Consider the following 24009-nt stretch of genomic DNA (forward strand, 5'->3'; position numbering starts at 1 on the left):
TGGGCCGGGTTGGCCCGCCTAGCAAAATAAGGATCGTGCCGGGCCAGCAGTATGTGGCCCGCAGCCCGGCCCACCAAAATTGCCTGTGGGCCGGCCCACCAACTGGCTCGCTAAAATGGCCCGACCCGACCCACCAAAAAATAAAAAAATATTTAAAAAATTATGTTTGTATTTAATAATTATAAACATAATAATTAAAAATTATGTTTCTTGTAAACATAATTTTATTGTAATGTTTGTAAACATAATTATGTTTGTAAACATAATGTTTATTATGTTTGTAAGCATAATTTTAGTGTAATTTTTGTAAACATAATGTATCATAATTTTAACTCACATTCATAATTTTAATTCACAAACATGAATCTCACATTCACAGTCTGTAAACATCATAATTTTACAAACATCAAAAGTATAACATTAATAAACATATTTTAAAAAATATTAGTTACGTTTGGGAAAAAATAAAAAAATATATTTAAAAAATTATATATAAAAAAATTAAAAATAAATGACTAACGGGCCAGCCCAAACAGCCAGGCCCACGGGCCGGCCTAGCCCACTTTGGCCAATTTATTAAGGGTAACAGGGCCGTGCTGGGCCCAAGTTTCCATTTCCTTGGCCGGACCCAGCCCGGCCTAGTCCGTCTCTCTCATGGGCCATATTCTGCCCGGCCCACCAAATGGGTGGGCCAAGCGGGATGCAGGCCGGGCTGGGCCGGCCTGCCCATTTCCCATCTCTAGGTAGGAAGGGTGAAAAAATGACATGAATTTTATAAAATAAGAAATAATATAATTTCAGAACATGAGAATATTAATTAATATGCAATAAAGTCAAGTCAAGTCAAACATAGAGTGTAATTTATTTTAAATAATATAATATTAATTTTAAAATATATGACATTTTAACCTCTAAAAATGATTTATTTTGAATTCATTTATAAAGTTGACAATAAAATCCAATAATCCCAAAAATTCAAGTCAAAATAAACGCCCTTTTCAAATACTCAGTTTAAGTAAGTCGTTGTAATTATTAATTTTGAACATTCTAGGCTATTACAATAGCTATCCATTGCATGGAAGTTACTTCTTTTTGTGAAAGAGAAAAAGCATAAGCAAGATAAAACTTAGCACGAGGGTACATAGTAGGGGCGGGGGCAGGCGCAAGGATAGGGGTAGTCTAGGTTGGAGATTTGGGTTTTTATCTCATTGAATTGAGTTTTTATCTTACCGTCTAGATTGGAGAATTGGGTTTTTATCTCACCGTCTAGGTTGGGGAAATGGGTTTTCATCTGACTGCCTACGCTAGAGAATTGGGTTTTTATTTGACTGCCTAGGTTGGAGATTAAATTCGAGATTTTCTAAACTAACACCAGTATATCGTTCATGTTTTTGCTCAACTTATGTCCCTCTCTTTCTTGTCGATTCCCTGATATGAGAAGCAAAATTGCTAATACCAAAACTATAAGTGATAACACCACCCCAGCAGTTGCTATCCAAACTACCATATTGGTAGTTTTTTTGCATCTTTTGGCCTTTGATTCCTCACATGGTCCATCAGCCTCTTCCCATGGAGCTTTTCCACAACATGGTGGCCAAGGAAATGGTGGGGTTGGAGGTGATGGTGGCCCAGAAAATGGTGGGGGTGAAGGTGGTGTTGTCGAGGATGTGGCTGAAGGTAATGCAGCAATAGTAGTACTGTTGAATGGATTCCTATCTTTTCTACAAGACAAAAATAAAATTGGAAATTATGGGTATAAAATAACAAATTTAGATTGATCCCTTAGGTGTCCCCTCTGTAGATCCTAAAAAGTTTGCGAAGACCCAAAAGATGAGAACACTTAATTGATTTGTATATCAGATATGACTTGAAGCAACAGCTTAAATTGAAAATAACAGTCTGCAGAGAGCCCTATGATTCTGATTAATTAGTGCTTTAGAAACCTATACAGGGTAGGTATGTGGACAGTGATGATAAAATTAAAAATGAAAGAAAAAATCTACACTCCATTCAAATTTCTGTGGCATTAGGAATGGATGGACCTATATATTAAAATTAGGTGCAGGCTTTAAATTTTAATAATATAATAAAGCCTGCATCTATATGGTTTTAAATTTCTCTTTTGAAAGAAGAAGAAGAGAGGGTAAACTCACATCATTTCTTAGTTTTGAATTATTTACTGAAAGAATAACAGTAAGATGGATTTTGGAATAGTTTACCTCTTAGAGGTGTAGGTGTGTGTCTAACACTACAAAAAATTCGGGATTTAGCGATGGATATTTCCTTCGCTATTTTGTGACGGAACAGTGACGGAATCGCGACGGAAATAATTTTCCATCGTTAAATTTTAATAATAAAAAAAAAATAAAAATTAAATTTTTATATAGCGACGAAATTTATTTTTGTTGCTATTTTTAGCGACGGAAATAAAATTCTGTCACAACATTTAAAAAAAAATTTAATTTTAATATTAGTTTAAATAATTAAAATAAAATTTTAAATTTAAATTTTATATTATTAAAATTTAGCGACGGAAATATCTTTACGTCACTAAAATTAGTGAAGTAAATATTTCCGTCACTAACTTTAAAATAAAAAATTTAAATTTAAAATTATTTTAAATTAAAAAAATAAAAATAAATAAAATTAGCGACGAATTATCCAAATTCGTCGCTAAATTAGCAACAGAATATTCAATCCGTCACTACCATTAATTTTTAATTTTTAATTTTTTATTTAATTAATTTATAAATATTTAATTTTGGAATAAATATTTAAATATATAAATATTTAAATTTTATAAAAAATTAAATATACATTTAACCATGAGATGAATATAAAAAATTAATTTATAAAATTTAAATAAATATATTAATATTAAAAATCATAATATTGCTAAATTCTAACTATATCAATTAATATATTTTATGTGCATAAAATAAAAAAAATATTAAATATATAATAATTAATTATTTGTAATATTTATTAAATGTGTACAAAATGTAAAGAAACACTATATTTGAAAATTAAATAAAAAGTTTAAAAATCATAATATTATTGAAATTTTCTTTATTTTAAATTTTAGAAAACAAACATTATTTTAAATTAATTTTTTTATAAAAAAATAAATAATATATATTTTTATGAAAAAATATCATTTTATTAAATTAAAAAAATAAAGTTTAATCAACTACAAAATGTAGATAAGTTAAAATTCACCAATAATGAGCAATTTTCATTTGACAAACATATGTTGAACTATGTTCAACTATATGTAAAATCAATTTTTTTTTTTTTTTTTGCGTTATGATATGCAAATTTTTTTTTTAAATTTATATTAGCCCTATGAAAAATGTATTATAAATTTATATTAAACCCCATCTCAAATTATCTATGCTAAATAAAAATGGTTTGAGATACATCATAAAAAAAAAAAAAAAAAAAAAAAAGACAACTACCTTAACTATTAATCAATAATCACAATTTCACAACACAACAACAATCAACAAATTAAAGCCAACAAAAATATCACAACAATACGAAAACCTAAAAAATAAAACACTTTACGCACCCAAAAACAAAATTAAAGTAAAAAGAAATTAAAATTACCGAATAGATGCAGTCTGTCGAAACGACGAAGCCTGAAGAAGATTGAAGTTGAAGCGAGAAGTGAGAAGGAAGTGAAGAAGTGAAGAAGAAGAACATGCAATAAATGAGCAAACAACCAGTGACGCAAATTACTGTGAGAGAGAGAAAGAGAGAGAAAAGGGAGTTTAATTGAGAAGGGAAATGGGGTTTAGTGGGAGAGAAAAGGAAGTTTAGTGGGTCTAGAAACGTTGGAAGATAATGGGAAAGATAAATTTTATATTTAATTGTTTAGTAAAATAATACGTCACAAAATTATAATTTTTTAAGACTATGGGGCCTCTCAAATTTGGAGGCCCAAAGTAGCCGCATAGTTGGCTTCACTATGGAGCTGGCTCTGTCTCTTTCTCTTTATAAATAGGAGAATTTTTCGCTAAGTTAAAAAGTTTAAAAACCATAATATATTGACGACATTGTGTCTTATACTTAATAATAATATCATATGTCACTATCTAATATAAGTGTTATGTATAAACATTAATGTTGACTAAGAAAAAAATAAATATATCTGTTCATTTGTGCTCTCTAATTTTGTCTCTAAGTTATAAATGAAATTCAACAATATGAAATCTACTGTGTTGATTAGATGGGTTTTGCCATTAGTATTGTTCTACTCTATAATTGAGAATCCTAAGTTCGGTGGATGTTTTGAATTTTTATTTTTTATATTTTTTTATAAAATTCGAAATTTACCCTAAAAATTTATAGATGTTATGTAGATTTCACTTAATATAATTTTTATTTATAGAAAAATTAATTTTTTAATATAACAAACTATTAATAAATAATACAATATATCAAATTAATTTTTAAATAAATATTAATTTTAAATACAATAATTTAAATTATTTTATTATCACATTTTAAATAATTACAATAAATTTTTATTTAAATTACATTATTTTTATCAATTAAATAATTATTAATATTATTTTTATAAGTTATATTATTTTGTATATAATTAAAATATTAAAAAATAAAATAAATTCAAGAGCGCGGGAATCTCCCTGCCTCTTTCCTGCCAAATCCCCTCATTCCCCCCCAAAAATCCCTAACTCCTCCCCCCCCAAATCTCTAACCCTCTCTGGCTCTCTAGCTCTCTCACCCTCACCTCTCGCCCTCGTTCTCTCATCTCGCTTCTACCTCGCCCTCCCTCGCTCTCGCTCTCTGCTTCGTTCTCGCTCGCTGCCTCGTTCTCTTTAGTTGCCTCGCCATCGTCATCGCTCTCACTGTCTCGCCCTTGTCTCTCGCTCGTGACTCGCCATCGCCTCTCAGTTGCTCGCCCTCACTGTCTCACTCTCGCTCGCTCCTCACCCTCGCTCTCGCTGTCTCACCCTTGTCTCTCGCTCGCTGCTCACCCTTGCCTCTCAGTTGCTCGCCCTCGCTGTCTCGCTCTCACTCGTTGTCTCGCCCTCGTCTCTCGCTCACGACTCGCCATCTCCTCTTAGTTGCTCGCCCTTGCTGTCTCGCTCTTGCTTGCTCCTCGCCCTCATCTCTCACTCGTTACTCGCCCTCATTGTCTCGCTCTCACTCGCTCCTCGCCCTCGCTCTCACTGTCTCGCCCTCGTCTCTCGCTCGCGGCTCGCCCTCGCCTCTCAATTGCTTGCCCTCGCCCTCGCTGTCTCGCCCTCGTCTCTCAGTTGCTCGCCCTCGCCCTCGCCTTCGCTGTCTCGCCCTCATCTCTCGCTCGCGACAGCTCGCCATCTTCTCTCGCTTGCTCGCCCGGTCATGGCTCGCTCTCTCTCGCGGGTTTAATTATTTTTTCTTAATTTTGTAGATATTTATTTTACATTTTATGTTAAATTTTGTAAATTTGTGATGTTTTCAGCATTAGTTTTTTTGGTTTAATTTTTTTTATTTTTCTTTCTTTTTTTTTTTTTTTTGCTGCTCATGTTAAATTTTGTAGATTTGTAGTGTTTGCTGTTGTGTTTTTTCAATGAATTATTAAAAATGTTCTTTGATTTCTTTTATATATATATTTTTTATGTTATTTTATTAAAAATTTATTTATTGTGTTGTTTTCTGTTCATATATTTTTTATGTTTTTTTTGGTGTGTTATCTTATTTGTTAATATATTTTATTTATTTTTAGTGAATTATTAGAAATGTTTCTTAGGATTGTATTTTATTATATTTTTGGTTATATTTAAAATTTTAATATTTAAGTATTAATTTTTAATATTAATTAATTATCTTATTTTTTAATAATTTTATGTTTGTTAGGATTGTAGTGTTTTTTTTCTAACGTGATGAAAATATTTTTTTAATTTCTAATTGTTATTATTTTTTTAGTTATTTTATTTATTTTTTTTTTTACTTTTTAAGATATGTTAGCGACATCCCAGCCACAGAGAGCCCTTTCGTCGAAGGGGACTCATTCATCTTTTTGGATGAAGACTCTTGAGAGTTGGAAGATGATGAACTATCACCAGTCAAGACGAGATGACAATGGAGCTAGTCACGGAGCTTAGTCATAGGTGACACTCTGATCCCGATGCCTGAAAGCTCTGTTCGCCTACTGGTGAGATAAGCAATCCCCCTTATTGGGCTGGGCTCAGATCTCTTTTGAGGCACAGTGTCTTTCAACTAAGCGCTGAGCCCCTGCGATGACTAGGTCAAGCGGCGTAACTGAAGCTTCTTGCACCTAATTCAATTGAGCTGCTAGGCTTCCTTACCTAAGCCCTGACTCAGAAATTCAGTGGAAGACGCTAAGCCTATGTTCATTGGCCTTTTTTCGATGTCAATGCTCTGACAGTGATTCTCTAATCTCTAAAGAGAAGGGTCGAAACAAGAAAGTCTAGACTTTTCTCTGATTCATAGTGGGACCTGTTTGGCTATTCAGCAGGCAGGCAACTACCATTACGCCCGTAACTCTACTCTCGACTTGGATTAAATATCCAAAAAGGTCCGCTCTCGGCCATTCCACACGCTGACGGAATGATACTGTTGCTAACTATTTTTTAATTTTATTATTTTTATTTTATATTAAAAAATAAAAAAATTTAAAAATAGCGACGGAATATTTCGTCACTAAAATAAATTTTTATTTTTTTAATAATTTTTTTTTTAGAAAATAGCCACAGAAATTTCCGTCGCAAGTTTTAAAAAAAATATATTTAGCAACGGAAATTTTCGTCGCTGATCCGTCGCAAAAAAGTTTTGCGACGACGATTTCAGCGACGGAAAAAATATGTCGCTAATTCGTCGCTAAATTAATTTAGCGACGGATTTTTGGATTTAGCGACAGAATATTTCCGTCGCTAAATCCTGAATTTCTTGTAGTGAATGCACTTAACGAAATTAGAAAAAATGGCTATCATACAATGTTGGAATGTAGCAGGTGCATTGCATAATCCAAAAGGCATCATACAAAATGCAAAAGTGCCGTATGGACAAGTAAAAGTGGTTTTCTCTTAGTCTTCGGGGGTTACTGGAATCTAGTTATACCCTGAATAACTATCAAGAAAACAATAATAGTCATATCCAGCAACTCTTTCAAGCATTTGATCAAGAAAAGGTAAAGGAAAATGATCTTTCTGGGTTGCATTATTCAATTTTCTATAATCTATGCAAACTTTCCAACTAGTTACTGTCCTCGTGGGAATTAATTCATTATTGTAATACCCCATATTCGTATGACGTTACCACGTAATTTCGATAAGTTTAGAATACTGAAAAATTAGCTTAATAGTAATTATCAGTACGGAATCGATTGTAGAGAATGCCTCGGAGTGAAATTGTCTAAAGAAAATAATATGGTTTCGATGAGCATTCAGAGATAGAATTTATGGTATCGAAAGAAATCGGATCGGGAATAATTTTCGGTACAACTAAAATACAACTGCCATTTAGGCTGAAAAATCGAATCGTTGTAGGAGGCTCCCAAAAATTCAATGGAACCTTGGGGGGGCTCCAATTTTGCTTAATGAGCAACCCTTCAATGGTTTCGGGATGAAACAACAACCCGATGAGGACACTAGAACAAAATCATCTATATTGAGTAAAATTTAAGTTATTAATTGTGGATTTTCGGTGTTGTAATGCAAATTAATTTGAGGTTTGAGAGCACAGTTGCAATAAAGAAATTACACAAGTGTAATGGAGATGGAATTTGTGATTTATGGGTAATTTTTAGTTTAAATGTGTAATTTAATAGTGTAATATATAATTTTATATATATATATAACTATGCATGAAGAGGCACGCAATGGCCACGCCCTGCAAATCTGCAAATCTCCATGCCCTGCAACTCTCAACCTCCTTCCTCTGCAAATGTGTGGCAGCAAATTGAGTGTGCTATACGCAAAGAGGGATGGCCAGGCAGCTCGCGTATTGGCTATAAATAGGGAGAGAATGAAGGAAGAGAAGCAAGAATGGAGATGGAAGCAAGGCGGCATCGAGCTTGGCCGAGAGAAGGAAGAGAGATTGAGGGAAATCAAGAGAAAGCTGGGAGCTCTCAATGATGGCTGGAGGCAGCCGCGGGGATAGCCGGAAGCAGTTGTAACGGGTGATCAGCCACCATGGCCTCAAGCCGTGGCCATGGCAGCGCATGCGAAGGTCAGCCATAGCCACGGCCGAGCGGAGCAGGGCGGTGGGCTAGCTGGTGTGGGGCAACCATGAGCGGCGAGGGTCGTGCGGCAGTGAGATGCAACCGACGAAGGCAGCGGGAGCTGGCAATGGCGGGCGGCCATGCACGAGTTGCAGGCAGCGCGCAGATTGGAGGAAGAAGAAGAAGAAGAAGAAGAAGAAAGAAAGAAAGAAAAGAAATAAGAAGAAAAAAGAAAAAAAAAAAAAGAGGGAGTTGCAGGCGCGGGAGAGAGAAGCTGGAGGTAGAAGATGGAGTGAAAAAAGAAAAGAAAGAAAAAGAAGAAAAATAGGAAAAGCTCTCGGAAAAATTCCAAAAAATAGGGATTGGATATTTACTAATATTACGAAGATTTTGGGTGAGAAAATAGTTCGGGCACGTGTTTCGAGAATATGACACGCATATCGAGAAAGCCAGAAATGCTAAGTTAAGGTAAGTAAAATTCCCTAGAAAATTTCAGAAATTCAAGAATATTATTCTATGAATTTTCGTAGTAAAATATTTGAGAAAATATTTTAGAAATATTTAGTTTGGATTTATTGAGGAAAATTAGGAAGAAATAAAAAAAATTAAAGAAAATGCCATAAATTATGGAAAATAGGTTTTAATATTTATTTAAATAATTATGGTGGTTGGATGCTTTGAGGCTTAAGTTGAAGTGACTTGTTAAATTTTGAGATTGGCACGCAAATCGAGGTGATGTACGAGCAAGGCACGGATATTGAGGTAGTCCTATAAGTTTGAGAAGATAAGTGGTACTTCCCAATTAAAGTTAGTTTTATGTAAAATGCTTGATTGTAAGTGAATTATGTTCATCGAAAATGCTTTCATCATATTGGCATTCTCTGATATGTACCCATCACGTAGACTGCATACATGACATAACTAAGAAATGCATAAATACACGTTGATATCATTGATCACTAGCATTGAGGCCGTAGGAGTACGAACTGGCACCGCTGCTTTACCAAGGGTGCACCCATACACCTCGGGTTCGAAAGAGGTGGCCGCAAAAATGGTAGACAGCATGAGGGGTGCAATTGACACCTACGACAAAAGACATTACATACACACAGGATATAGCATTATGTACCCTTACTTAGATGATTCATCATCTAACTTGGGCTTTACCCCTAGAATATTCAAACGTTCCAAGTGGAGATTGTAGCAGATACAAGGATAAATAAGGCATGAAATGGCACTTAGCAGAGTGCATGAAGAGTGAAACGTATGTTATGTAGCCCATGTATTTAAGTTCTTCTACTTTGAATTCTGAATGTTTTGAGAATGTTGATGTATATCCTTGTGGTTAATCAAGATGTAAGAATTGATTTATGATCAATGTTAAGATATCAGGTTTCGATCTTTGCTTCCGTATATGATGTATATAATGATTCTCTTTCGAGATTAATGTATGGGAATTATGGGATGGATTCGAGGAATGATGTGGTTTAACTTTAGTATTTGAAAGAAAAAAATTATTGTCCCAATTTATAACGCGAACGGGAAAGCAGGGCGTTACAATTATTCTCGTTATGCACAATAGTCATCCCACTCTTTTTAGGTACCATCTGCACTGGACTAACCCATACACTATCAGAGATAGGATAAACAATTCTTGCATCTAACCATTTTAGAATTTCAGCCCTCACTATTTCTTTCATATTAGGATTTAAGCGTCTTTGATTTTCAATGATAGGTTTATGGTTATCCTCCATTAATATTTTATGTACACACACTGAAGGGCTAATCCCCTTAAAGTTAGTAATTGTCCATCCTATGGTATTCTTTTTCAATCTCAAGACATGCAACAGTTTGTCAAGTTAACTATTAGATAAAGAAGCATTTACAATTACAGGTAAAGTATCATTTTCTACTAAAAACACATACCTGAGATGCAATGGTAATGGTTTCAACTCAAGAACTAGTGCTTGCACATTAAAAAGGGGAGGGAGTGGCTTACCTTTTCCTAACTCTTTAAAATACTTACCTTTGTGCTTAAACTTTGTAATACCCGGGAATAATTTGAGGATAAAAATGATATTTGATAAAGGGCATAAATGGAATTTTGGAAAAAATAAGACTATAGGGTACACTAACGCAGCTTTGGACGACCAAATTAGTCAGAGGGGGTACCCCGGACCCTAGATAGCCAAGGAAAATGATATAGTATCGACGAGTGATTTAAAGTATGATTTTTAGTGATAAAAGAAATGAGATTGGGAATAATTTTCGGTACAACAAAAATACAGCTGCCAATTAGGTCGTATTACCGAATTGTTATAGACGATGTCCAAAAATCAACGGAGTGTGTCTAGGACTAATATTTGATGTATAGAACAACCCTTAAGTGGTTTCAGGTTGAATTGAGTGGATTTGAGGTCAAATCAATCAATCGGGTCTAAGTGTAATTTTCTAAAATTGCCCGAGGGAGGTCAAAATGGTAACATTTCGAAAGTTTCAAAGGAGAAATGAGAAGTACTAATCTTGAGGGTCTTAGTGATGGTGTTGGAAAGATCAGGGGCTTGAGGATAAGGGCCAAAATGTAAAAGGAAGTTCAAAGGGGGTCAAACTGCAATTTTCAAAAAATTGCTCAGAGATGGCAGATCTGGCCGCGGATTTGGCCAGAAAATCCAGCAATTTGGCAGCCTATTTTCGTCAGGGCATGGGTAAGGACGGTCTAGGAGGCGTGTGGGAAGAGTTTTGGCCAGAAATCGGCCACGTGGGGGTGGGTTTTAGCCTATAAATAGCCAAGGATTTCGGCCAAATTTGAAGCACCAAATAGCTCGGGTTTGAGGGCGAATCGAGGGAATCCAATAAGGGGCTTTTGATCCTTGAGGTGAGGGGAGCATTTCTGATGATTTTCGTGAGTTTTCAAGCTGGTTTGAGGGAGTTTCGAAGGTGGCCGGAAAAGGAAGGTGGACCGCCGCACCGCACCTGTAAACGCCTGATCGGGGGCCTTCCCGGTGTCCTTTCGGCCTGAAACCAATGGGGTTGGGATCGACTCTTCGTGGGCTTTCAGGGGGTAACGGTTTCAGGGGCATCGGAGAAACTGCCGGCGACCAGCTCGCCGGAGAAGACAATGCGTGTGCAGTGCACGCGCTGTCCTTACTCGTAGAAACGCGCCTAGGCGCGTGGGGGCGCGTGCCACATAGGTAATTTTTGATTTTTTTTTCCAAAATTCTTGGAAAATTATTTTATGAATTATTATGTAAAAATATTTGAGAAAATAGTTGTGTAGATATTTATTTTGGATTGTTAGAGAAGAAAATGGGAGAAAAATAGGAAAAATGTGAGAAAATTAAGGAAAATTATAATTGTTGGATAAATGTGATGATTAGGGTGCCTTGGGGGTTGAGATGAAGTGACTCGTGTGAAGTTCAAAGAGGGCAGGCAAATTGAGGCAAGCACGCAAATCGAGACGTACCGCGCTTGTCGAGAAGAATTTGAAATTTCGCCAAAGGTGAGTGGTTCTACCCGAAAAGACTTATAGTAGCATGTGAATGGTTTACTGTGAGTGTTCATCCCTAAGGCTTGGTTTATTGTGATGGTCTGTCCAAACGGTTATTTACACATGCATTAAATTTCGTACGATTGCATACATCGAACTGTTGATTTTAAGTTATGCATGTTATGATTTTTCGGCATTGGCATGTTGTGTTGTCCATGTGGGACGTGGGTTGTTAACCTGTGACGTAACTCTCGAGTGTCAGCACTCGGAATGCGTGCCAAGGGTTAATGCTATGTGACCCACTTGGGACGAGGTTGAGACGGACTTCACCCTACGGTACTCAAGTGGCGGGGCTGAGAGTGGACACCACCCCGATTGTTGGCTCAAGTGGCGGGGCTGAGAGTGGACACCACCCTAGGTTCCTTTGAGCAATAGCATTAAGGCCGAGGTGTCGTGGATTTCGGGGATAGTGCTGATGTGACACTCTTGGGGCTAGGGTTACGTTGGGTTTTGGAATGCTTTTGAGTAGGAGCGTAAAGCCTAACAATGACAATGGGGTGATTCTCGGGTTCATATGTTGAGGTTATCCCTCTTAAGTAGGATTGGTTTGCCAATGGGTCGGTGTGGTCGTGTCGCCTTTAGAGAGATTGCATTTTCCCCGGTTAGGGCTAAGTGCTATGTGGGATTCTCTTAGGCTGGGGCATGTCGGGATCTATCGGTTTTATATATAATCTTGCATATCTGTATGAAAATGTTTTTGAACTCTCACTTAGATGATTCAGCATCTAATTTGGACTATGTCCCTGAAATATTCAAACGTTTCAGGTGAATGCAGTGGCGCCAAGGGAAAGAATGTCATCGAGATGTAGCTACTATGTTTAGTTTTCGTAGGTTTTTTTTTTATGATTACGATGTTCAGAGGTTATGTAATATTTTGATATTTTCATATGAAGCATCGATTTGGTTATTGTAAAAGGAATTGTCGGTTATATATCATTGAGGTTTAAATCTTGCTTCCGCTGATGTGATTGATAATACCTGTCTTAGTCTATTAATTATTAAATTTTGATATACTGAGAAGGTACGATTGGGATTGTCGGGAAATGATGTGTATCGAGAGACTTATGTTGTGTATATGAGAATATTGAAAAAAAAAAATTATTCCCGAAATCTTGAGGTAATGCTCGTTCTGAGAAAACGGGGCGTTACAAACTTGGCACATGGACTCTCCAAAGCAGTTGCTACTTGTGCAATCTCCACATTGTCATCTCTTGTTGTTCCTGTACGCACTAAACAATTCTCGAGAGATTCCTTAGGCATTTTTGTCTGAAAAACCTCTATAGTTAGCTCATCAATAGAATCTATTCTTAATACATGATCAATGAAAGAAGGGTATTTACCTTCTTTAAATAGATCAAACTCTACCTTTTCTTCACCTATTTTCAATGTTAACCTACCATTTTTCACATCGATAACAGCTGATCATGCTATGGCTAAGAAAGGACGTCCAAGAATGATAGGGACTTCCATGTCTTCATCCATATCCGGAATAATGAAATCAACTAGAATAATAATTTTTTTTACCTTTATAAACACATTTTCTAGAATTCCCGATGGGTACCTCACCAACCAATCATTGGATGAATCTTCTTTAGTTTAAGTTTCCTACACACAAATAAAGACATCAATGAAACATTTGCACCTAAATCACGCAAATCTTTAGAAAAATCAATATCACAAATAGTACAAGGGATAGAAAAACTCCCTGGATCTCTTAGGTTTGGTGGCAGCTTCTTCTGAATCACAACATTGCATTCTTCAGTCAAGGCAATAGTCTTATAATCCTCTAGCTTCCTCTTGTTTGACATAATTTCTTTCAAAAATTTTGCATAAGTAGGAATCTGAGCTAAAACATCTGCAAATGGAATGTTAATACGCAATTGCTTAAAAACTTCAAGAAAATTTTCAAACTGTTTGTTAACCTTATTATGTTTAAGCCTTTGAGGAAAAGTGATAGAAGGAACATAAGGTTTAACAGGTGGTGTTAGGGGTGGTATCTCATTTTACTTATTCTGATCATCACTAATCTCAACATTATTCTTTTTATTAACATCCCCTGTAACATGTTCGGTACTTACCTCACCAAGTTGCCTACCACTTCTCAATGTTACTGCCTTGACTTCATCTCTTGGATTCACCTTAGTTTTGCTAGACAATTTACTTTGATCTCTCGAATTTATGGCATTTGATATTTGCCCCAATTGAACTTCTAGATTTCTGTTGAAACTAGCCATTTGGTCTACTTTTACCTCCAGCTTTTCAAATCTATCTGTAGTGGCATTTGATAACTTTTCAATTGCTAACTCCCAAGACGACTTGATTTCTTGTTGCTGCTGCATCACTACTTGAGGTCTCAGTTGAAATCCACAGGAGGATTGTCAGGCCTAGAACTGCTACTGTCACCCTGATCCCTCCAAGAAAAATTGGGGTAATTTCTTCAACCTGTATTATAGCTGTTAGAATATGGGTTATTTTGCTGGTTCTGCTTGTTAGAATTCAAAATATACTGAGCTTCCTCAGTCTGCATACAATTAGAACCCAAGTGAGCATTCTCATACCAATCACAACTACAACAAATTTTGGTTTTATCTACAAAATTTTTCGTAGTTAAATCCAATTTTCATAGCAAAAACTAATTAACTACGAAATTTTATTCGTAGCATGAATCGTAGCTAAAGGCTTGTAACTAATAGTATTTAGCTACGATTTAAGGTTTCATAGAGAATAATACAGTTTTTGCTACGATCAAAGAAACGTAGAGAAAGTATTGATTTTTTATTACGACATATATTGTAGCTAATTATACTAATTTTTGTAGGTGATAATACTGATTTTCATAGTTGATGGTTGCAATTTTCGTAGTAAATAACACAACTTTTTCTACGAATATCAAATTGTAGAGAAAGCACTTATTTTTAACTACATCAAATCATAACTAATCATACTAATTTTCGTAGCAAATTGATTCACATACCAATTTTTGTAGTAAATTAATTTTCACAAAACAATTTTCGTAGCAAATTAATTTTCTCTATCAATATATTTGTAATAAAAAATTAAATTTTCATAATTAATTTTATATGTAACTAATAAACCACTACGATATCACTAAATTCAATTTCATAGCAAAAAAAAAAACCCTTTTTTGGGAATAATATTTTTTCTCTAAACCTACACCAACCTTTAGAATTTAGATGAAATTTAAAACACAATATATAACTTTGAAAATTTTCAATTAATCACATAAAATAAAACTAATGTAAACCACAATCTTCAACTGCTTTGAATGTGACTAGTACATAATACCAATATATGTAATGATAGCAACAATAAATCCTAAAATGAAAATAGTTAAAAATTAACGTAATATAAAAATTTATCTTCAAGTGTTTATTTTCTTCTCTTCCTCTGCTACTCACGCATGCCACTACCAACGCTATAGTTTGCACCCTGATCAGGACTTCCTTATTTCAGATCATAAATGCAGCTAAGACCAGCAATGCAATGGTTTTATCTCCCACTCTGTCCATCAAAAGGAAACATGCATTAGCATAAAACAACATTTTGCCTCTCAAGATAAAACTATATCAGAAGAAGTTACACTACTAGCAACAAAAATTTCAAAAATTATTATTTCTTATTTTTAACTTTGTACAAGAGACTTCCTCTAGTAGGTATGAGCTGAATTGAAGAATTTTTATGGATGATAACTTTCAAGGTATCATACATCAAATGAGTGCCAAAAGATACATATAAGAAAGGACATTGCTGGTACTATTCACAATAGCAATCCTCAATATTTAACCATTACAGATAATTGGAAGATGACACCTCAAAGCTTCATAGGAAACACAATGTATTTACAAAATTTGAAAGAGGGGGAAACGCAAGGAAACAACTATCCACTGATCTTTTTTCCATTTTTTCTACCAACTCTATAAAACAGCTAGATAATAAATGATCAGCAAGAACTTCAATAGTAGTTCAAATTCAAATTCCAGAGTTTCTTCAGTGTCTACGTACAAACATGTTTGTCCATTTACTTTTAAGGTCCTGAAGTGGAAATATACCCCAAATAGAGGATGTAGAGGTAAAATCACTGTGAGCACATAAAAGAGGAAAATACTATGGGAACATCAAATACAATATCAGAACATTTGATTAGGATATCACAGATGAACAGTGGCAAGATGTATTAAGCCTTATTTCTTTTTCATGTAGAGGAAGGGGAGAAAACAGACAAGGAGCATATGAAGCCAACAAACAAGACATGCCTGCTGTAAAAGCTTACTAAATTGTGCTTTGGGAATTTCTGACAACCGTCCAAGAACACTTCCTGTAACATGAAATGGAAATCCTGATGATGATTCTACACAATTCCAGAGAGTAAAAATTGAAATCAGAATAGTGGAACAAGAGAAATTATTAAATCCAGAAATCAAAATGTTAAAACAACTACCTGAAATAGTTGCCCCTTTTTGTCCCAGTTCAGAGGGCATTAGGAGAATGCAACTGGTCAGTTGGGCAAGTTCATGGTTGCTTTTCTTAGGTGCAGCTCACTGGCAAGCCAAAAGGGAAGCTCTACCTTTGAACCTTGTTCTACCTGAAATAGTAAAACACACCCATCAAGCTTAGGGCCAGCAACGTGTTCCTTGGCCTTCCACAATGCCACTTTAGGGCCAGCAACGTGTTCCTATTTTGTGCTTCAATCCCCAAAATGGAAGAACAGAACAACAAGATAACACTAAAAAACAGAACGGGAAATGCTACACACAACTAGCCCAACCTGATCCCATAATGAAACATTTATTTTTGTTGTTTTGTATGTAATCAAACCCTCCAGAAGGTTGGGTTTCACATTATGGATAATTAAATTGGTTTATAATGGCAACCAAGCTCTGATTCTAAAACATTTTTAAACAACAATAATTAAATAGTTAAACCTGCTATGCATAATAGGCCATTGAAAGTGTAAGACAAAACGAAGTCAATTATAAACTCAATAAACCTGATGCAAATGAGGGTATAAACTTGATTGTGCATCTTCGAAGAAATAGGAATAGAATTTGCTTACAGACTCTGATTTCAGCACATAATATATGCTTTTGCGGTAGCTCGACGAGACGGATGCAACTAGTCGCCTTGCGACTATCGATTATGTTTTTTCGCCATTTGAATTTTCCTTTTATACTAAAATGCAGTTTTTTAGTTATCTTAGAGTCTTTTATTTTGTGTTGGGCCTTTATTTTAGAGTCTTGCTTGTTTATGATTGTTGATTGAATTTATAAGTGTGCCCACAACCCCATCCCAAGAGAGTTATAACCTTAGGTATAAGAAGTTATGATGGTTACTTTATGTGGAGGTATCAAGACAGAAACAAGTATAAAAAATAGTACGATGGCAAATCAAAAAATAAAGCCAGTAGTTAGTTTGCTTATGTACACATGACATGCAGAAACCATTTATCTAAAATTAAGCAACATGTTTCTTCACATGCACCAACCTATTTACTTGTCTTGCATATCACGACCTATTTGACACTTGTCTTACAGCCATATTGGATATGCATGTCACTAGCTACTTACAAGAGTGATCAGATCACTGCTATCAAACAGAGCTAATACACATTAAAAACAAAAACAAGACAAATTAAGACACTTAAACCAACATAATCTAACTATCTAAATTAAGGAAAAAATTAGACACGAATTGATTCAAGGAAAAACAATCAAACAGGGGGCTTTGCCACAACTGATTATGTTTTTTATGCTAAAATGTAGTTTTTTATTATAATCAGACACTAAGTCGGCCTATGCGCATGAATTGGTTCAAGGAAAAAAATTAAGCAGAGGTGAAAACAGAGATGAAACATAGGCCCTTTATCAAACATATGGTATGCTTGTACAACTAAAACAAAAACAATGAATCCAAGCAATAAGGGCAAACCCAATTTAGGGAAAAAAATAATCAATTCTGGACAAAGATTATTATAAGGAGGAAAAACACAAACCAGATTGACATACGTTGACAAAGATGAAGAGATGTTCAAACTGGAAATTATGGAGATGATGTCGGAGGAGTCTTCGAGTGGGTCACATCAAAAGGAACTGGAGACTGGCTTTGAAAAAATTTGTTGTGGGAAGAAACGGTATCAACAATTTGCAAAGAATCAGCAATTTGCGCAAAATCGCGGCGTTGGTTTATCTTGGGGAAGAAACAGATTCCGTGTTAGGAGGTTAATTTGGATTTGGCAGGGATAAGGGATTTGGTTCTTTGCTGGAATTTGAAGGCTTTGGAGCAAAAAATGGTGGGTTTGGGGAGGCTAATTTGGATTTAGCGGGGATGAAGCATTTTGGTTTTGGTGGGTTCTTCACTGGAGATGAAGCAATTGAAGGTTTTGGTGGGTATTCGCTGGGATGAAGCAATTGAAGGCTTTGGTGGGTTTGCACGAGATGCAAAAATTTGGGAGGAGGCTAATTTTAAGTTATATTTTCAAGTTTTATTTGGGTTCTTACCGAAAAAATTAGAGATTGATTTGATGTAAAATAAAAAGTTAAGAGGTATTTAAGTCAACTATTCAAAATTTAAAAGGAGTGCGTGGTCAATTTACCTAATATCTAATATCATTGTTTATAGTCATAATGTTTTTAAAAAAAATGTGATTAAGCAAATTTTAAAGTTCAAAACATACATTTAGATTAAATTATTAAAGTTTAAAGGATATAATCAATTTACCATTTTAACAAGAGTTATGCTATTTGTACAGATGGGCCTTTACAAATTGGGTTACAGGTGAGGATATATTGAGATAAATTGAAATTATTTTAGATACAAATAGGAATAATTTATCACAAGAAAATGAATTTAAGTGAAAAGAGGAAGACAATAGGCGGGACAAGCGGAAATGGCCAAACCCTTCTTCTTCAAGAAGCCACCATTCTCCACCGACGAAGCCACTGCTCCCGTCTCTCGTCATTGGATCAGCACCATTGTTTCGGCCGATCTGTCTGTAACTGATTGCTCTCGTCTCCGTCGTTCCTCAACCTTCTGTCTCCGGCTTTCCTGAGACCACTTCCCCACCGTTCTCCTCCCGATATCGCCATAGCTATCGCCTCCAAGCTCCCCGTGAAGGTGTCGCCACTGCAGAACGACCAGTCATCTCCATCACTAACCTCTCCCTCTCTATCTCTATGTGGATTCACCTCAAGTGGCCATCGATGCCCTTTTTGGAGTAATTAGAGGAACATAGAAAACGAAGCAATGTTAAGTGAATTTGGTTTCGTATGTGATAGGGTGATGATGTTCTTCGCAGAACTCAAGAAGTTAAGAAAAAAAAATAAAAATCTGTACTCACAATAATTTGACAGCAATACTAATTACTTCAATATCATAATATTTCCTTTCCCTCGTTATGTTCTGCTCTATTTACTTAGTAATTCCAGAGGCAATCGAGGTCCACCATAGTTCATGAGAATAATGGAATCGTCTTCTTCCGGTGAGAACATTGGTTTCGAGTATCTCTGTGCATTTGATTCGCTGTTCTGAAGCAAGATTCACAATATAAAGTGATCCTGCATAGAATTGAAATTTGGGCAATGGAAGCTTTCGATGCTTGGCTCGAATTGAGCGGAAAAGGGCGAGGTTGGAGCAGAAGCTTTTGCGAAGAGCAATGAACAAGAGGAGGAGGCTGCTGGAGTAGTGTTGTTGGAGTTGTCCGCCATTTATCACAGAGGCAAAATCGTCATTTAATTGCACCTGTAAACTATTCTGTAAAACTCTTTCTGTACAAATAGCATTACTCTTTTAACAATTATAATATTTACAAAAATTAACACGAGCATTATTAGACATTTGGCAACGTAAAATAAATTGATTTGAATTAAATATTTTTATTTTTACATTTTTATAAAAAATTAAGAACTAATGTCATAAGTTAAGTTATATGAAAAAAGAAATGAAAAATACTTGTGATACGAAATGAAAACTTAGAAATAGATATTCCACTAAAAAAATAGGGATAAATGAAGTTTAAAATGAGAATGAAAAACGTTTCAAAAATAATAAAATAGCTCTTCTAACACATTACGATAAATAATTAATTATTCTTTAATTGAATTCATTTTTGCATACGTGTCAGTTTTGAATTCGCTTTTTCACTACATGCTCACAGTAGAGACTTCTGTTTTTATTTTTATTTTTACTTTTTTTTATAAATATTAGAATATTTCAACCACAATTACATAACACAAGTTTTAAAATTATAAAAAAAACTTATATAACAATAATTCAACTTGAAACTTCTAAATTTTAAGGGACTCAATTTTTGCCACTAAACTAAAATTACGTTAATTTTCTTAATTTTATTTTTAAAATAAAAAAATATGTTTTTTATATTTTTAATTTGAATTTTATTATTTTTACTATACTAAAGCATTATCATAATCCAATAATATCATGCCATGTTTTAATTTGAATTTTATCTTTCCTAATTGGCTATAATCAATTGATAGTAAAAAACATGTACGATTGTCATTTTCATGTACCATTTTGCCCTTCCTCCCATCTCTCATCTCTTTCTCGTTCCCTTCCAGCAGCCAGGCTTTAAGCTGCCATTACTGTTGACTGTTGCCGCTGCATCTTCATTTCTCGACCGTCGCCGCCTCGTCCCCGTCACTGCAACTCACTGCCCCCTTGCTACCGCCTCCTCACCTTCTCGCCCCTCGCCGTTACATCCTCGTCGCCACCTTGACGACAGCCACGGGCAGCTGCCTCACCCCCTTGCCTTTTGTAGACCGTCGCTGCCATTTGAGTTATCCAATTTATCGCAATAAATTGCTTCAATTTAGATCCAAAATATCTTCAATTTATTGCGATAATATCACCATGTAACACAATCTATAGAAGTCTTCTTGTATGAATAGCATGACCCTAATTTGGATGTGATGCATTAGCCTGTAGTTTGGACTTAATTTTCTTTATTTATTTATCTTTTTGACAAAGGAAAAACAATAATTTTGATAATACTAATCTAATCACACCCCCTCTCAAGGTGAGTGCGATTTTGTTCACCCCCTTTAACGGGATAACTTTATCCCTGTTAGTTTGGGGAGTAAAAATGTCATTTCGGGGGGGTCTATACGCATCCCGTTTTTAACTCTCCTCTCTCTCCCATTCCCTTGCTCTCGCTGCCAACCCTCTCACTACCTTCTTCTCATCGTCGAGCACCTCGTTTAACTTCTACATTGCCGCCTTGCTCTGCCTCGACGTTGCATCGCAGCCTCGCCATTTTGCGGTCGACGAGGTAAGGATGCAACAACAAGCTAAGGCGATCGGTGTACTAGGAAACCTCGGTGGTCGACCTGCGAGAGAAGGCGACAGCGACATGAGGTTGGATAGAGAAGAAGAGGAAAGGGGGAGAGAAGAGATGAAAGACAGAGATTTGGAGAAGAAGAGGGAAGCAGAGAGAGGAGAGGCCATTAGTTTTTCACGGGAGTTAAAATAACCCTCGTTAAAGGAGTGAACAAAATCGCACTTTCTCAAGGATACCAAACCGAATGATAGTATCTTACAGATTGTCAAAATAAAAGGTCTTTTCAACACTTGAATGGACATGGGGATACGGCAATGTGAATGAGTAGTCAATCTGGTTCTAATTTTTGCCACTAAACTAAAATTATATTAATCCTGCCAAATGTCCAAGGCAATGTGATGAGAGGTGGCTTGATGGAAAGAGGGAATTGAAGAGAAAGGTTGGGTTTGAATGATGCTTACGAATATATAGACATGCATTTACCCTCAGTGATCATCTTCATTCGATTTCACAAAGTATAATAATATCTCTACCTGTTATCAGACCTTATGTTGTTTATTACTAGGTGTTAATTCGTATTGAATCTCTCTAAAATAATATAACTCACAAACACGTTTTAATGGTGATTAAGCATCAAAGGGAATAAGAGTATAATAAACAATCAACCCAAGAGACAAAATTATAGCAAAAATCGAATACTTTGAATTAAACCAACAATGAGTGAGGTTTCATCATTCACCCTAGTTACAAAACACATAGCCTAACATGATTTCAATCAATGATAGAACAATAAAAACGAAGATCATGATCTGGAATAGAAGAAGGAACAGAAAAATACAACCAAACAGTTGAGTTCTTCAAGTCTCCTCATTTCTTTTTCGGTTCTTCCTTTTCTTCGTCTCCAAAAAAACTCCTAAACCCTTTGTTGGTCCCTTAGGGTATGGCCACTCAAGAAGGGGGGTTGAATTGTGTGATTAAATTTTTTCTCAATTTTAATAAATATTATTGATTAAAGATTTTATTGTAAAATATATTTGATAAGTATAATAAATTATGTTTAAGATTAATAATAAATGTAAGTCACAAGATATAAGAAAAATAAATAATATGAAGTACAACGCAATTTATAGTGGTTCGGTATTTCCACACACATCTAATCCACTCTCACAATGTCTAACCACCCTTGAGCTTCCACTAAATCAAAATCACCAAGGTTTCCACATTAGCTCACATTGGAAACTAGATACACACCTAAATTACAATAGATTCTAGGCAACGACTACATCAAGGTTTTCTCTCTATTTTACCTTGAAAACTAGATTCACCTAGATTTTAATGAATCTAATAAACCTATACAATCATCAATAATAATTTAAATATTTACAAATAATTTGTCCATACTTGGACACAAATAAACAATTAAGAAAAAATTATACAAGGCAATAATATTTAAATAAGTATATAAATTTGTAACATCAAATGGAGAAGTTTAGATTTGTTATAGAAGACTTAAAGAACTTTTCTTCTCTTGCCTTGTGGCTCTTCGGTGGATGTGCAATAATGCTTCGAGAGCCTCGGATTGCTTGGATGTTTTGCTTAAGAGTGTTTGAGAGCTTTCGGGTGCTTTGAATGTGCAATGAAAATACTTGGATTCTCAAAAAAAATGAGTTTGGGGGTATTTATAAGCATTTTAGCCACTAAAAAATGAGTTAATATGAAGTTTGAAATTCAAAAAATATTTAGACTTTCTCAAACAATAAGAAAATATGTCTCACATTTAATTCAAAATACATTTACTTTTTGCATGAGAAATCAAGATTTGAAAATTCAAATATAAGATTTTGAGACATAAATGATTAAAATAAGAAAATATTTCTAAAAATAATCTCCTTTAATTTAAAATAAATTTACTTTTTGTATGAGTAAGAAAAAACATGTTTAAAACCAATTCTTCTTTAATTCAAAATTTGAAAATTCAAATATAAACTTTTGAGAAATAAATGATTAAAACAAAAAAACATGTCTAAAAGCAATTTTTTTTAATTTAAAATAAATTTATTTTTTGCATGAGTAAGAGAAAATATTTATATCATAAAAATATTTTTGTTAATCATCAAAACTTAATTAATATGAGCAAATTGGCTTAACATTCTCCCCATTTTTTATAATGACAAAAAGACATGATTTATGAGGCGATTAATGATAAAATATTTTTTAACTCCCCCTTAATTTTATACTATAAGCTCTCCCTTTCAAAAATACTAATAGCATAAAAATGTTTTGGATATAGTTTAATAAATAAAATAACTTTTAAGAGTTTTAAATACCAAACATGGTTGCCAAATTTGATTGCCTTGATTGCACCTCCTTGATGTCCTATCTCTCAGATATATTATTTCCTCATATATATGAAAAAATATCATAATACATTTTTTTCCTGATACAAAAATAATATACAATTTACACTCTCATACATACAATATCTCATCTCATAATATTTTATTCTTCTCTACCTTTTTATCATAATCAAAAAGACATTGTTAACGAAGAAAATAAAAATTTAAACAATACAGTTCATGAAAAAGATTTAACAAGAATAATTCACATAAATAATATGATGGATGATAAATAGAAAGCACTGACAATATAGATGTAACATTAAGTATTAAAAATAGTACAACATATCCATCATAGAATTCCGCGCTAACCATTCCAACCATAAATCTAAGATTACACAACATAAAATATATCTATAAAGAAAGTAGTCATAGAATAGTCAATAATCAATGGGTATAGTAGTATTACATAATCTACAAAGTAGTAATCTAAGTCACCCACGTTGATAGCTTTGGATTTCGCCGATACTCAATGTTAATGATGGTTCTCGAACACGATGGATCCAAGTTCATTGATATTATCTGGGAATGGCAACTGGCTGCTGCTAGTTTCGACTGGGTA

At 34.6% G+C, this 24009-nt stretch overlaps 1 protein-coding gene and 1 long non-coding RNA gene across 3 annotated transcripts in view; one reads left to right on the forward strand and one right to left on the reverse strand.

Annotated features, from left to right (window-relative positions):
* LOC127791655 (protein STRUBBELIG-RECEPTOR FAMILY 1-like) overlaps positions 1 to 24009 on the forward strand; it is an 81409-nt gene that overhangs the window by 7103 nt on the left and 50297 nt on the right. The window lies entirely within an intron of this gene.
* On the reverse strand, positions 14971 to 18182 carry LOC127791936 (uncharacterized). 2 transcript variants are annotated; one of them, XR_008021030.1, is made up of 4 exons: positions 17765 to 18182; positions 16201 to 16344; positions 16033 to 16110; positions 14971 to 15263 (listed from the first exon to the last, which is right to left on the reverse strand). It is a non-coding gene; the product is annotated as an uncharacterized LOC127791936 (long non-coding RNA). The 2 variants fall into 2 exon arrangements; XR_008021029.1 differs by having other exon boundaries at positions 17752 to 18182.

This window comes from Diospyros lotus, chromosome 15, assembly GCF_014633365.1.
Source record: "Diospyros lotus cultivar Yz01 chromosome 15, ASM1463336v1, whole genome shotgun sequence".
In the NCBI taxonomy this organism is placed as follows: Eukaryota; Viridiplantae; Streptophyta; class Magnoliopsida; order Ericales; family Ebenaceae; genus Diospyros; species Diospyros lotus.